This window comes from Bubalus bubalis, chromosome 10, assembly GCF_019923935.1.
Source record: "Bubalus bubalis isolate 160015118507 breed Murrah chromosome 10, NDDB_SH_1, whole genome shotgun sequence".
Lineage (NCBI taxonomy): Eukaryota > Metazoa > Chordata > Mammalia > Artiodactyla > Bovidae > Bubalus > Bubalus bubalis.
Window position 1 is genome coordinate 62,727,980 of NC_059166.1, and position 13,016 is coordinate 62,740,995.

A 13,016-nucleotide genomic window follows, 5' to 3' on the forward strand; every position below is an offset into this window, starting at 1 on the left:
GAACATGGCCCTGGAATAAAGGGAAGCTGTCCCCTGGGGTGTGTGTGTGTGCAAGTGTGTGTGTGTGAGGAAGTGTGTGTGTGTGTGAGTGTGTGTGTGGGTATGAGAGAGAGAGAGAAGGAGACCCTCTGATATTGCTGTCTCCAGGATGGGCCAAGATGGAATTTCCTCAACAGACCACTTCCTGTCAGCTGGCCTTGTTGTGGCTCTGGTGGGTGTTTGGAGAATTAAAGAGTATCTAACCGGATAGTTTGAGGCTTTTAATTGCTGTGTTTGTGTCTCAGTGAGTGGAATGTTTCAGGCCTTCCCACCCCCACCCCTTGGCTATACCCCTGGCTAGCTCCAGCCTTGGAGCGGAGCGGCCACTTGGGCTTTAGAAAAGAAAGGGGGTGGGAGTGGATAGGCACCTGGATTTGCCTGTGTAAGTGCTTTGCCTTAGATAAGGTACTTAAACTCCAGTACCTTCATCTTCTCGTTTGCAAAATAGAGATGATAATGATAACCATACCTCAGCTTATTATCGTGAGGATTAAAGGAGAACAGTCATGGAGACCACTTAGAATAGATCGGGCACATGGTAAGTCCCTGCTGCACTGAGTTATGTCTATTAGTACACTGGAATTGCTCAATAAATCATAGATCATAGATTCTGTAATTAGGTTGCTAAAATGTAGCCACTATACCATGTCCAAAGACAAAAGAAATGTGTTCCTTGTATCAAGTGTATCAGAAAGGCATGAGGGAGCTTACTAAAAATTCAGAGTCCTTGGATCCATTCCAGAAGTACTGGATCAGAATCCAATGAGGCTAAAAATCTGGCTTTTCAAACATTTTCCATTTCCAAACATTTCCAAGCATTTTCAAACATTCCATTATTCTGAAGTATACGAAAGTTTGAAAATTCCCAGGTGTAAAAGGTAAGAATGCTCATCCACTTGGGGCATCCTCTGTAGTAGGCAGAATAATGCTCCCAAAGATGTTGTAAAGAAATGTCTTAAAGAGATGGGAATACTGACCACCATACCTGCCTCCTGAGAAACCCGTATTCAGGTCAAGAAGCAAAGTTAGAACTGGACATGCAACAACAGACTGGTTCAAAATTAGGAACGGAGTACATTGAGGCTGTATATTGTCACCCTGCTTATTTAACTTAAACACAGAGTACATCATGTAAAATGCCAGGCTGGATGAAGCGCAAGCTGGAATCAAGATTGCTGGGAGAAATATTAATAACCTCAGGTATGCAGATGATACCACCGTAATGGCAGAAAATGAAGAGGAACTAAAGAGCCTCTTGATGAAGGTGAAAGAGGAGAGTGAAGAAGCTGTGTTAAAACTCAACATGTCGAAAACTAAGATCACGGCATCTGGTCCCATCGCTATATGGCAAATAGATGAGGAAAAAAATGGAAAACAGTGTGAGACTTTATTTTCTTGGGTTCCAAAATCACTGTGGATGGTAACTGCAGCCATGAAATTAAAAGATGCTTGCTCCTTGGAAGGAAACCTATGACAAATCTGGACAGCATATTAAAAAGCAGTGACATCATTTTGCCAACAAAGGTTCATCTAGTCAAAGCTATGGTTTTTCCAGTAGTCATGTATGGATGTGAGAGTTGGACCATAAAGAAGGCTGAGTGCCAAAGAATTGATGCTTTTGAACTGTGGTGTTGGAGAAGACTCTTGAGAGTCCCTTGGACAGCAAAGAGATCAATCCAGTCAATCCTAAAGGAAATCAAGCCTGAATATCCATTGGAAGAACTGATCCTGAAGCTGAAGCTCCAATACTTGGCCACCTGATGCGAAGAGCCAACTCATTGGAAAAGATCTGGATGCTAGGAAAGATTGAGGGCAGGAGGAGAAGAGGGCGAAAGAGGATGAGATGATTGGATGGCATCACCGGCCCAATGGACATGGGTTTAAGCAAATTCTGGGAGACAATGAAGGACAGGGAAGCTTGGCGTGCTGCAGTCCGTGGGGTCGCAAAGAGTCGGATATGGCTGAGCGACTGAACAACAACAACGAAAGATGTCCACGTCCCAGTGCCTGGAAACTGTGACTGTCTTAGATTATATGGCAAGGGAGAATTTAGGTTGCTAATTAACAAATTTCAGAAGAAGAAGATTATCTGCCTGATGTAATCACAAGTGTTCTTACATGGAGTAGATGGAGATAGAAGAGTTGGAACCAGAGAGACAGTGTTCTGAGGAAGACTCCTCTGGCTTTGAAGATGGAGGAAGGGCCACCAGTCAAGGAATAAGGGCAGCCTCCAGAAGCTGAAAAAGGCAAGAAAGCAGATTCTCATCCAGCACCTCCAGAAGGAATGCAGCCCTGCTTGACTTCCACTCATGAAACCCAACCTGGGCTTCTAACCTTCAGAATCATCAAGATAATAAAATGGTGTTATTTTAAGCCACTAAGCTTGTGTTGACTTGTCACAGCAGCAACAGGAAGCAAATGTGTCCTCTTCGACCAGGTTGGACTCACATCACTGGATCTGGAAAACCCAAGAGGTCCAGCCGTGGTCTAGGGTGGGCACCCGTGGCTGACGGGAATGGCAGGGGACAGGGATAGGCTGCCCGGTCCACAGGCTGTCTTCGTGGCTTGGCTGATCCGCTCTGTTATTGGTACCTTGTTCATTTCCACATTGGTGCTCAGGACAGCTGTTGAGCGGGATATTTATACAGGATGGGGGCTCAGAGTGCCTGTAAATTGAAAACAAACAAACAAACAAAAATATATATATATATATCTCCAGAGACCCAAAGGACCTCAACCACGGGGGCCTGAAGCACGTGAATATGCGCTATCGGCTCTTCTCAGATCCTGAGGAAATGAAAAGGAGCATGGCAGAGCCTCTCCTGATTCTCTGGAGTGGGACAAAGGGAGGTTCTCATACCCACACCCTCACTGAGATGGGGCACTGCCTGGCTTCCTTTTCTCCCCAGGCTCTTCCTGCAGTGGGCAAGCCTTCGCTAGGCCTTCCTCCTTCTCTTGCCCTCCTACCCTCCACCCTGCCGTCCTCAGCCCTGCTGCTCTCCAAGCTGCTGGGACCTACTGAGTGACAGGCACTGTGCTGACCGTCTGACACATACCATCTCTTCTTCCTGATTTCATTATAAAAATGTAAAAACATACAGAAAACTTGAAAAAGTAATTACCCACATGCCTGTCACTTAGATTCAGCAATGCCTAACATATGCCACATTTGCTTTATATACTTATATATCAGGTGTATGTATGTGTGTGCATTGATATATGTGTGTGTGTGCATGTGTGTGTTTCTTTTTACCAAATCTTCTGAATATTCAGCCATCACAACTCTTCTCCTCTAAATGCCTCAGCATGCATCTTTCAACCCCATCGTTTCCCTGCAAAGTACACTTATCAGCTCTGCTTTACCCCTGAGGACTTTGAATGTAAGTATTTGAGATTCAGAGAAATGAAATGACTTGTCCAGAATCACACAAGTGGTCAGTGATAGAATGGGGACTTGATCCAGGTTCGCCTCCTGTCTTCTGTGTGAATGGTTCTAGAGCTCAGAATTCTGGTCATCCCAGAAGAGCATGCCTCTGACTTGGGATTTCTTTCTGTGAGAAAACTCAAAGCATTTCAGAGTAACACATTTTCATCCTAACAGCATCCTCTTAAGGTGAAAGCTACCACTTGCCAAGAGGTGAGGGAAATCCTAAGATGGCAGATTGTGGGGAAAGACGCTCAGGGTGCAGGCCCCGAGGCCGAGCCTCCTGCCACTGAATGCAGGTTACAGCATGGGACAACCCCATGACGTCCCTGCGTGACCTCCCACATCAGATCCCTTAGAGCAGGAGACTGGTGAACCGTCCTGACTTTATGGTGAGAACACAAAAGCATAAAGGGGACCCGCTTTTAAATGAGAACAATTTAGTTCTCAAATAATGAAGAAAGCCCTAATAGTGGGCCTCCAAGTCAGGGCTGTTAACTGCCTGAACCAAAATAACCTGGGAAACTTGTTCAGGATGAGACCCCCAGGTTCACCCTAGATCCGGGGAATCATATCAGCTGGGGGCGGGATCCTGGACTCTTAATACCGTCCCCAGGCCACTGCTACCAATTTGAGGTAGAGAACCCATGGCCCGACCCCTCGACACCACCCTGGCCCTCGCTGTGTACTACAGAGCATGGTACTACAGGGCACTCTACCACTGGACTCCCCGCTAAACTGCTCTACTTTCTCAATGATCCTTTTGTAAAAAATCTCAGTGGCTTAGTTTTTAATTTTTAATAACCTGTCTTAATTCATCTACAGTAAAATCCACTCTTTTGTGTACACAGCTCTGTGGGTTTTAACAAGGGCTTTGAGTCCTGTAGCCACCATCATAATCAAGATACAAAATAGTTCCATTGCCCCAGCAGGAACTCCTCTGTGCTCCCCGCACCCTTCTGGTCAAACCCTTCCTGAGCACTTACCCCTGGTGACCCCTGGTCTGGTCCCATCTCTGTAGTTCTGCCTCCCCCAGAATGTCACTTGCATGGAATCATACAATACACAGCCTTTGGAGTTAGGCCTCTTTCACTTGGCATAAAGTATTTATGATAGGTAACAGTATTTCACACCTTTTGTTGCTTATATGAATGTACCAGAGTCACTTATCCTTTCCCCAACTGAAAGACATTTGGGTCATTTCTGGGTTTTGGTGATAAACCCAATTAATTAACTGATTGTTTTCCATGGGAGAGGTAAAATCTGATATAGTGGCCATGTGGTAAGAGGGGATAGGTGGTGAGTTAAAGACAGTGGCTCAAACAGGGTTCACCTTTTTAAGAGACTAAGTTCAGCCAGGGAGGACTTAAAGTTTGTCATTATAATAAACCTCTGGTCCTCCAAAATCATAAAAATAACAGCTTCTGACAGAATGCCTCGGAGTCTATTTCTCACAAATGTTGGGGGTTGGGGGAGGTCCTCCAAGGTCAACATCCTTCTTCCCTACAGCTTACAGTGCTTTTGCCCAACTGGATCTATTTGATCTTCCAACAGGCCCACGAGGAAGAAAGGCAGGTATTTTCACTTGCATTATTTTGAAGATAAGGTTGTGGGAGCTCAAGGAAGCTGGTATTTGTCCAGAGTCAACAAAGGCCCTCAGTTGGGGAGAAAACCTGGTTCTTCAGATTCTCGACTCAGTGTTCTCTGGCTTCAGAGTTTTACCACCTCTACAGATGGACAATGTGAGAGTGGCCTTTATCTCTTTTATCTGCACGTTGGAGAATCAACTCTTGCTCAGAGCAAGTGATAGGGTGGGCAGAAAGACAACAGAACGGGTTTGAATCACGTCTCTTTGCTGGCCTCAATGTTCTCATCCATAAGATGGGTGCAATAATTCCTACCCCCTACTGTGTCTGCAAAGATGAGAGAGCCCGGAGGATCTAATAATCCTAGTGGGTAAGGCATACGAGGGCTTTCCTGGTGGCTCGATGGAAAAGAATCCACCTGCAATGCAGGAAACCCAGGTTTGATCCCTGGGTCGGGAAGATCCCCTGGAGGAGGGCATGGCAACCCACTCCAGTGTCCTTGCCTGTGAATCCCATGGACAGAGGAGCCTGGTGGGCTACAGTCTAATCCATAGGGTCACAAAGAGTCGTACCTGACTGAAGTGACTGAGCACAGCACAAAGGCATACGAGGCACCCCACAAATAGTAGTACTTGTTAATTTATTTGGTTTCTTAGGAGGGACCATAGAAGGTGCACACCACTAACTCTGTACAGCGGGTGCCCTCTGCTCTCAACCCTGCACGGAAATTCCAAGGCCTCGTTTTCCTCTGGCAGTGACGGAGGAAACCAAGGGGTTAAGAAGGAGTCTGGAAGCTGGCACAGCTGGGGCCCATTAGCTCCTAATGAGGGCCCAACCCGGGAAGGAGGCCTTGCAGCTGTGAGGAGGGGCACCCGAGAGTGTCTCCTCAGAGGAAACTTGGGCTGGAAATTTTGTTTTTATTCATTCTGAACTTGGTTTTATGCTCCAGAGGGGGGAGTTCTTCGTGTCTGAACTTGGTGTTTGAGCACTGACGCTGGTGATTTTTGCAGTAAATGGCTCGCTGCTCCTTGTGGGGCAATATTGCTACTGATGTTGGGCCAGGGTGGTTAGGAAAGGGGATCTTCCAAATGGGGACTCTGTGGTCTGGCCACACGGAGCTGCCTTCTCCACAAGCATGGCTGGGGGTGGAGACACTTAACCTGCAGGGTGGGGTTTGAGGTAAAGCGGCCTTTCTCCTCCACCACTCCCCTCCCTGCCCCCTTCTCCACATTACCATTATTATTACTATTATTATTATTGCCCCAGCGTTGCCTGCTTTCTGGCCTCAGGCTCCACCAGGAGAGGGGGCCGAGTTAGGAACAACTAGGCCGGAGGAGGCTCCTCCAAGCAGGAAAGGGGAGACCAGGGTGCCGACAGGTCCCTGTTGAATGAAGAGTGTCCTCTGACTGCCGGTCTGTCTCCCATGGCCCGGGCCCCCTGACCAGGCCCTTAGTGGAGAAGTGGGGGAAAGAGCAGCGGACAGGCCTGGAGAAGGCCTGGGCACCCTCAGCCTCTCGGGGAAGCCTTCCTTGGCTGCCAGGTGGCCGTGGGTGCCTGTGCCCCGTCTTTCCTCGGTCCCCCAGTCCCCTCCTCCGTGCAGCACTGGTCACACGACTGTAATCGTCCCTCTGTCTTGTCGATACTCGTGTGGCTGGCTGTGCCCCTGCTGCACAGCCACATGTGGCCGTGGGAGCCGCTTCAAACACGCTCATGGAGTGGCTGAAGGTGTTTGAAGAGAAGGAGGACCTCTGAAGGCATCTGCAAGAGTGAGCTGAAGGGGCCTGTGTCCCCCAAATACCTGCTCAGCATTTTGTCCTGCTGGAAAAGCCCTCACCGAGGAGTGCCAGGTAAGAGCCTGCACTCCTGCCCTTGCAGTTTGATTTCCTTTGAGTTTCTCCCTTTTCTTCCAACCATTCCGCAGAAGCAGAGGGTACTGGCTTAGTCTGAGGCACTTGTGACTTGTCTTCACAGCCGCTGTTAGCACTGGAGGTCTGCTTCCCTGTGGGTCATCCAGACATGCAGACACCATCCAAATAAGCAAAGTCCCTGCACTCACTTCGCTTGTTCTTGATTGTGGCTTCACGCGCTGCCTCTTTGATACTGAGGTCCGAGGGCTCCATGCCAATACAAAGCCAATTCAGTCCCAGGTGTTGCAGAAGGGAGGCTGAAAAGGAACAAAAGCCCTCAAGCTAGGTGCCTCCGTAGTGGGGGAGGGGAGGAGATATTCCATCCACAGTCTAATCAGCAGATGGACAGCCGACGAGGGCACGGTGTGAGAAGAGCTGGAATGGGATGAAGGACAGAGGAGGTGCCCAGAAGGCAAAGCCACTGACCCTCTGGACATGCCCTGGTTCTCATGGTTCACCCGGAGTGGGGTGGTTAGTTGTCCCCTGCCCACCCCCTCAGCAGGCCACCCTCTCTCCTTCCAGGCAGGGGTGGACCAGAAGATGCTCAGGAGCCAGTCTAACTGAGCCAGTGATACATGCAGTTGACTCCCAGAAGCTTTATTTTCACGTATTCATTTGTTGATGTTTTTCCTCATCCTCATTGCCCAAGAGGATTGACTATGCATGAAACTGTGATGTGTATTCTATGATCTGCCTAGAGAATTACCTCAGTGTTGGCCAGAGCTTAGCATTCTTAGCCACATGGGGCCCGGAGAGGCAGTCAGTGGGACCCAGAACTCCTGGGCGTCCTGCAGGCAGGCGGTCAGCACAGTGCAAAGGCAGGGCCCGGGTAGCCACCCCCAGGCTGGAGTCTCCCTCTCCCTGAAGTCGATGTCCCCCACTGGCTTTGTGCCCATGGACCTCCATGGGCTCCTCAGACCCCTCTCCTCTCAGTCCCTCCTTGCAAACCCCACTGCTCAGGCCGTGGAGGTCACTGTGGTGGGACCAGCCTCACAGCTCAGGCCAGAGAGAGGAATCCTGGGCCCTAGCTATTTTCAGAGCTAAAATTGAAGCCCATGGTTTATTTGCTCAGCACTTAATTAGACTCCAGCCCAGCGCAGGGCCGCCTCCTTCCCGCCCACAAGCGAAGGCCTGACCGGTGGGTTTGGGAGCTGACGCCATGTCACAGGCGGGAGGTTGGGGCCTGGAGTATTTTTACAAACCCAAGGCTGCGGAAAACAAACCTCTTGGCCCCCAGCCAGTTAGCCTAAGTCGGTTGGGAGAGGGAGGGAGCAGGAAAGCGTTATATCATCCTTCCTTCTTTGAACTGCATCGTAAATCTGCCAGACAGGAAACAGGGATCTGGAGAGGAGGGGAGAAGGGGGGCAACCAGTGAGGCTGGGCCCACCTTACCAGCACCCTGGGAGCCTGGCTCAGGAAGGTTTTGGGGGGAGGGGCCCTGCCGGAGGGGGAGGGGATGGGCGGGGTAGGGGTGGGAGTGGGGAGGGCAGGTGAGAGGGCACATGGGTCATGTTGAAAGCTTCCTGGGTCAGGTTGGGATTGGGATGAGTGTAGGTGCCTGAGGTTGATTTCTGGGATCTACTTTTTGTAGGTAAGAGGTTTTAGAGCTGGAAGGGATTTTAGAGACCTCTTTAATGAGGATGTTGAGGGCAACAAAGGAAAAAGAAATTACCTAAAACCACACAGCTAATGAGACTGGAAGTGGGGACAGGGGTCTTCTGACTCCTAAGATGGCTGTCCACCAGGCCCCCTTCACAGTGCTGTTCCTTGGCTTTCGTGGGGACACAATCGGGTAAAGGTAAGGCTCAAACGAGTTGCAAATGCGTTTGGGTGAAATGACATGTTAACTCACAATAAGAGCTAAATAATTGATGTTTAATACTTAACTGGGGAGAGAGTTTGATGGGAGGTCCCTGAGCTCCATGGTGGAGCACTTCTGACCACCAGGGTGGGGAGGCATCATCTTGTTTCTGACAGGGTTCTTGGCCTTCCCTAGTCAATAGAAGTTGATAAGAGGCCAGACAGGAAATTGAGGCAAGGCTTTACTGGGGCTGCTGCTGCAGTGGAGGGGAGTGAAGTCAAGTAACACATTACCTTCCTTGCTTCCTGACAGGGGCGGGGAGGGGATGCGCTGGTACCTTATGGGGTAAGGTAGCGTTGTGTCCAGGGATCAGGCCAGAGGTATAACTTAGGTGGTTTGCCTACCATTTGGTGTGGTGTGTGCATGGGGTATGCTCAGTACGCTGCCTTTGCTCCCAGCTTTTCAAAGTGGCGGTTGGGTTCTTGGTCTTTGTGTGTCTTGTGTCCATAATTTGCCCCAGATGCACACACACACAGCTATGTTTAGTCCCGTATAGTTTGTTGCTTGAGGAAACGTTTGTCCAGGTGCAAGTACTAGGTCAAAGGGCCCTGGGTCCCAGCCTGTCTCAATCTGTTTGTGATCAATCTAAGGCCATCTCAGCCTTGGTGTTTCTGGAAGGCATAGGTGAGAGGAAGCTGAGACCTGTGATGTCTCTAAAAAGATCTAGATACCAGCCTTGGAAGCACCATTCTGTTGGATTAAACTTATGCTCACCCATGAAGTCACAGAAACTCCTATGTTTTCCAACTCTTCCTTCCCCTCCCATAGCACTCCTGAGGCTACTTCTTCTTTTTTAATTATCTATTTATTTGGCTGCACTGAGTCTTAGTTGTGGCATGCGGGATCTTCAATTTTTGTTGTGGCTGACATGTAGGATTTTTTAGTTGTGGCATATGAACTCTTCCTGGCAGTATGTGGGATCTAGTTCCCTGATTAGGGATCAGTCCAGGTCCCCTGAGTTGGGAATGCAGAGTCCCAGCCAGTGGACCACCAGGGAAGTTCCCTGAGGCTGCCTCTTAAATGAGGAATCCAGTAGTGAGAATAGTACAAGCCCTCCCTACACACTACAGGACCCTAAGTTAAGAATTTCACTGTCTTTCATTTAATAAATTACTGCATGTAAGGTCCTAGGACACTTCCTAATCCAGAGTAAACATTCAGTAATTGTTGATTATTATTATTGTTGACATTATAACATATTGTTTGAAAAATAATACTCAATATCCAAGGCGTCAATTATTTTTGTTATCCTGAGGTTTTTTTTTTTTAGCAACTGAGATTGAGTTTTAAAGCAAAAGTTCCTAAAGGGCAAGACCAAGGTTGATAAAAATAGAGCAGTACTACTTACAGATTCCTTAGGGGGAGACTTTTGCTTCCAGACATTACAGACTTATATTGGGTTGGCAAAAAGGTTCATTCATGTTTTTCCATAACATCTTATAGAAAAATGTGAACAGCTTGTGTGGCCAACCCAATAGCAGACCAGTCCTCCATGTGAGAACAAGAAAGAATCTAGATTAAAAAAAAAAACACCTCAGAATTATCTGTTTGGAAGCACTGGAGAGCAACTAAGACAAGGTCAAAAGTGGTAGAGAAAAATGAAACACAAAGCAGTGAGTAGCTTAATATACAGCTGATTTCTCCATAAAGTATTTGCAATTCTGAATAAGTACAGAGATGCTGAGCAGCTGAGCAGGGTTGTTGGCAATTTCACAGGCCTAAGGAAACAAAAATTGGGATTTAAGTCTTTCCAAAAGGAGAGGTTTCAGGTGGAAACCTTGAAGGTCTATACCCTGGTAGTAAAGCTAGCCTGAAAACAGACTAGTACTCACAGAGACTGAAATTCAGATCTGAATCAATTCAATCAGATTTGATTAAGGATATATGCCCCCAGCTATCTGCTTGCCAGAAACAAGTAGATCCTCTTTGGAGGAAGCTAACACCATCCAGAGCCTCAAATTATCATTACAATTTTTCATGCACAGTATATACATTTAAAAAACAGGCATGCCAGAAGATAGAACCAAATAACTGAAAACTAAGAAAAAAGATATAATTCAAACATATAAAATTGATGCTTCTGAACTGTGGTGTTGGAGAAGACTCTTGAGAGTCCCTTGGACTGCAAGGAGATCCAACCAGTCCATTCTGAAGGAGATCAGCCCTGGGATTTCTTTGGAAGGAATGATGCTAAAGCTGAAACTCCAGTACTTTGGCCACCTCATGCAAAGAGTTGAGTCATTGGAAAAGTCTCTGATGCTGGGAGGGATTGGGGGCAAGAGGAGAAGGGGATGACAGAGGATGAGATGGCTGGATGGCATCACTGACTCGATGGACATGAGTCTCCGGGAGTTGGTGATGGACGGGGAGGCCTGGCGTACTACGATTCATGCGGTCGCAAAGAGTCGGACACGACTGAGCATCTGATCTGATCTGTTGTTGAATCTCTTTTAAAAATAATCAAATAAAAATTCTAAGACTGAAATTAAAAACTCAATGGAAGAATTTAAAAGCAGATTACACACAACTGAAGATGATTCATAAATTTGAATATAAGCCAGAAGAAAATATGCAGATGTCACTATAATAACAAGATAAAACATTTATAAAAAGAGCCTACGATATATATGAAAGCCAGTGTAAACTTTGTGTAATTAGAGTCTGGAAGGAAAAGAGAGAGACAATGTAGCATAAATGATTTGAAGAGAAAATAAGGATTTAAAAACTGACCCAAAAAACATGAAGTCATAGATTCTGAAAGCGCTACAAGCCTTTAAGCAGGCAAGTACAAAGAAAGTAATCACTGGGCACGTAATAGTAAAACAGTGAAAACAACCAAAGAAAAAACTATAGAAGCGGCCTATGTTAAAAAACAAAATAAACAACAACAACAAAGCTATACTTTGCTTAGAGTAACAATTGGGGGTGTTCAGCTGCTCAGTCATATCCAACTCTTTGCGGCCCCATGGACTGCAGCATGCCACGCCTCCCTGTCCTTTACCATCTCCAGGAGCTTTCTCAAATTCATGTCTGTTGAGTCGGTGATCCCATCCAACCATCTCATCCTCTGTCATCCCCTTCTCCTCCCACCTTTCATCTTTCTCAGCATCAGGGTCTTTTCTAATGAGTCAGTTCTTTGCATCAGGTGGCCAAAGTATTGGAGTTTCAGCTTCACCATCCATCCTTCCAATGAATATTCAGGCTTTATTTCCTTTAGGATTGACTGGTTGGATCTCCTTGCAGTCCAAGGGACTCTCAAGAAAGAGTCTTCCCCAACACCACAGTTCAAAAGCATCAGTTCTTCGGTACTCAGCCGCCTTTATGGTCCAACTCTCACATCTATACATGACTATTGGAAAAACTGTAGCTTTGACTATATGGACCTTTTTTGGCAAAATGATGTCTCTTCTTTTTAATACGCTGTCTAGGTTTGTCATAGCTTTTCTTCCAAGGAGCAAGCGTCTTTTAATTTCATGACTGCCGATTTTTGAGCCCAAGAAAATAAAGACGCAATAAGGAAATTTTCTAAAGAAAATATAGAGACATAATTTTCAACTAAAACTTTGAAAGTCAAAATAATAAAATGACATCTTTAAAAAGTTAAAAGAAAATAACTGCTAACCCAGAATTCTATGTCCAGGTATTATTCAAAAGTGAAATAAATCATTTCCAGCCAAACAAAAAACTGAGATGATTTATAGCTAGCTAACAGACACCAACAAAGGTCCATCTAGTCAAGGCTATGGTTTTTCCAGTGGTCATGTATGGATGCGAGAGTTGGACTGTGAAGAAAGCTGAGCACCAAAGAATTGATGCTTTTGAAGTGTGGTGTTGGAGAAGACTCTTGAGAGTCCCTTGGACTGCAAGGAGATCCAACCAGTCCATTCTGAAGGAGATAAGCCCTGGGATTTCTTTGGAAGGAATGATGCTAAAGCTGAAACTCCAGTACTTTGGCCACCTCATGCGAAGAGTTGACTCATTGGAAAAGTCTCTGATGCTGGGAGGGATTGGGGGCAGGAGGAGAAGGGGACGACAGAGGATGAGATGGCTGGATGGCATCACCGACTCGTTGGACGTGAGTCTGAGTGAACTCCGGGAGATGGTGATGGACAGGGAGGCCTGGCGTGCTGTGATTCATGGGTTCGCAAAGAGTCGGACACGACTGAGCGACTGAACTGAACTGAACAGACACCAGGGCT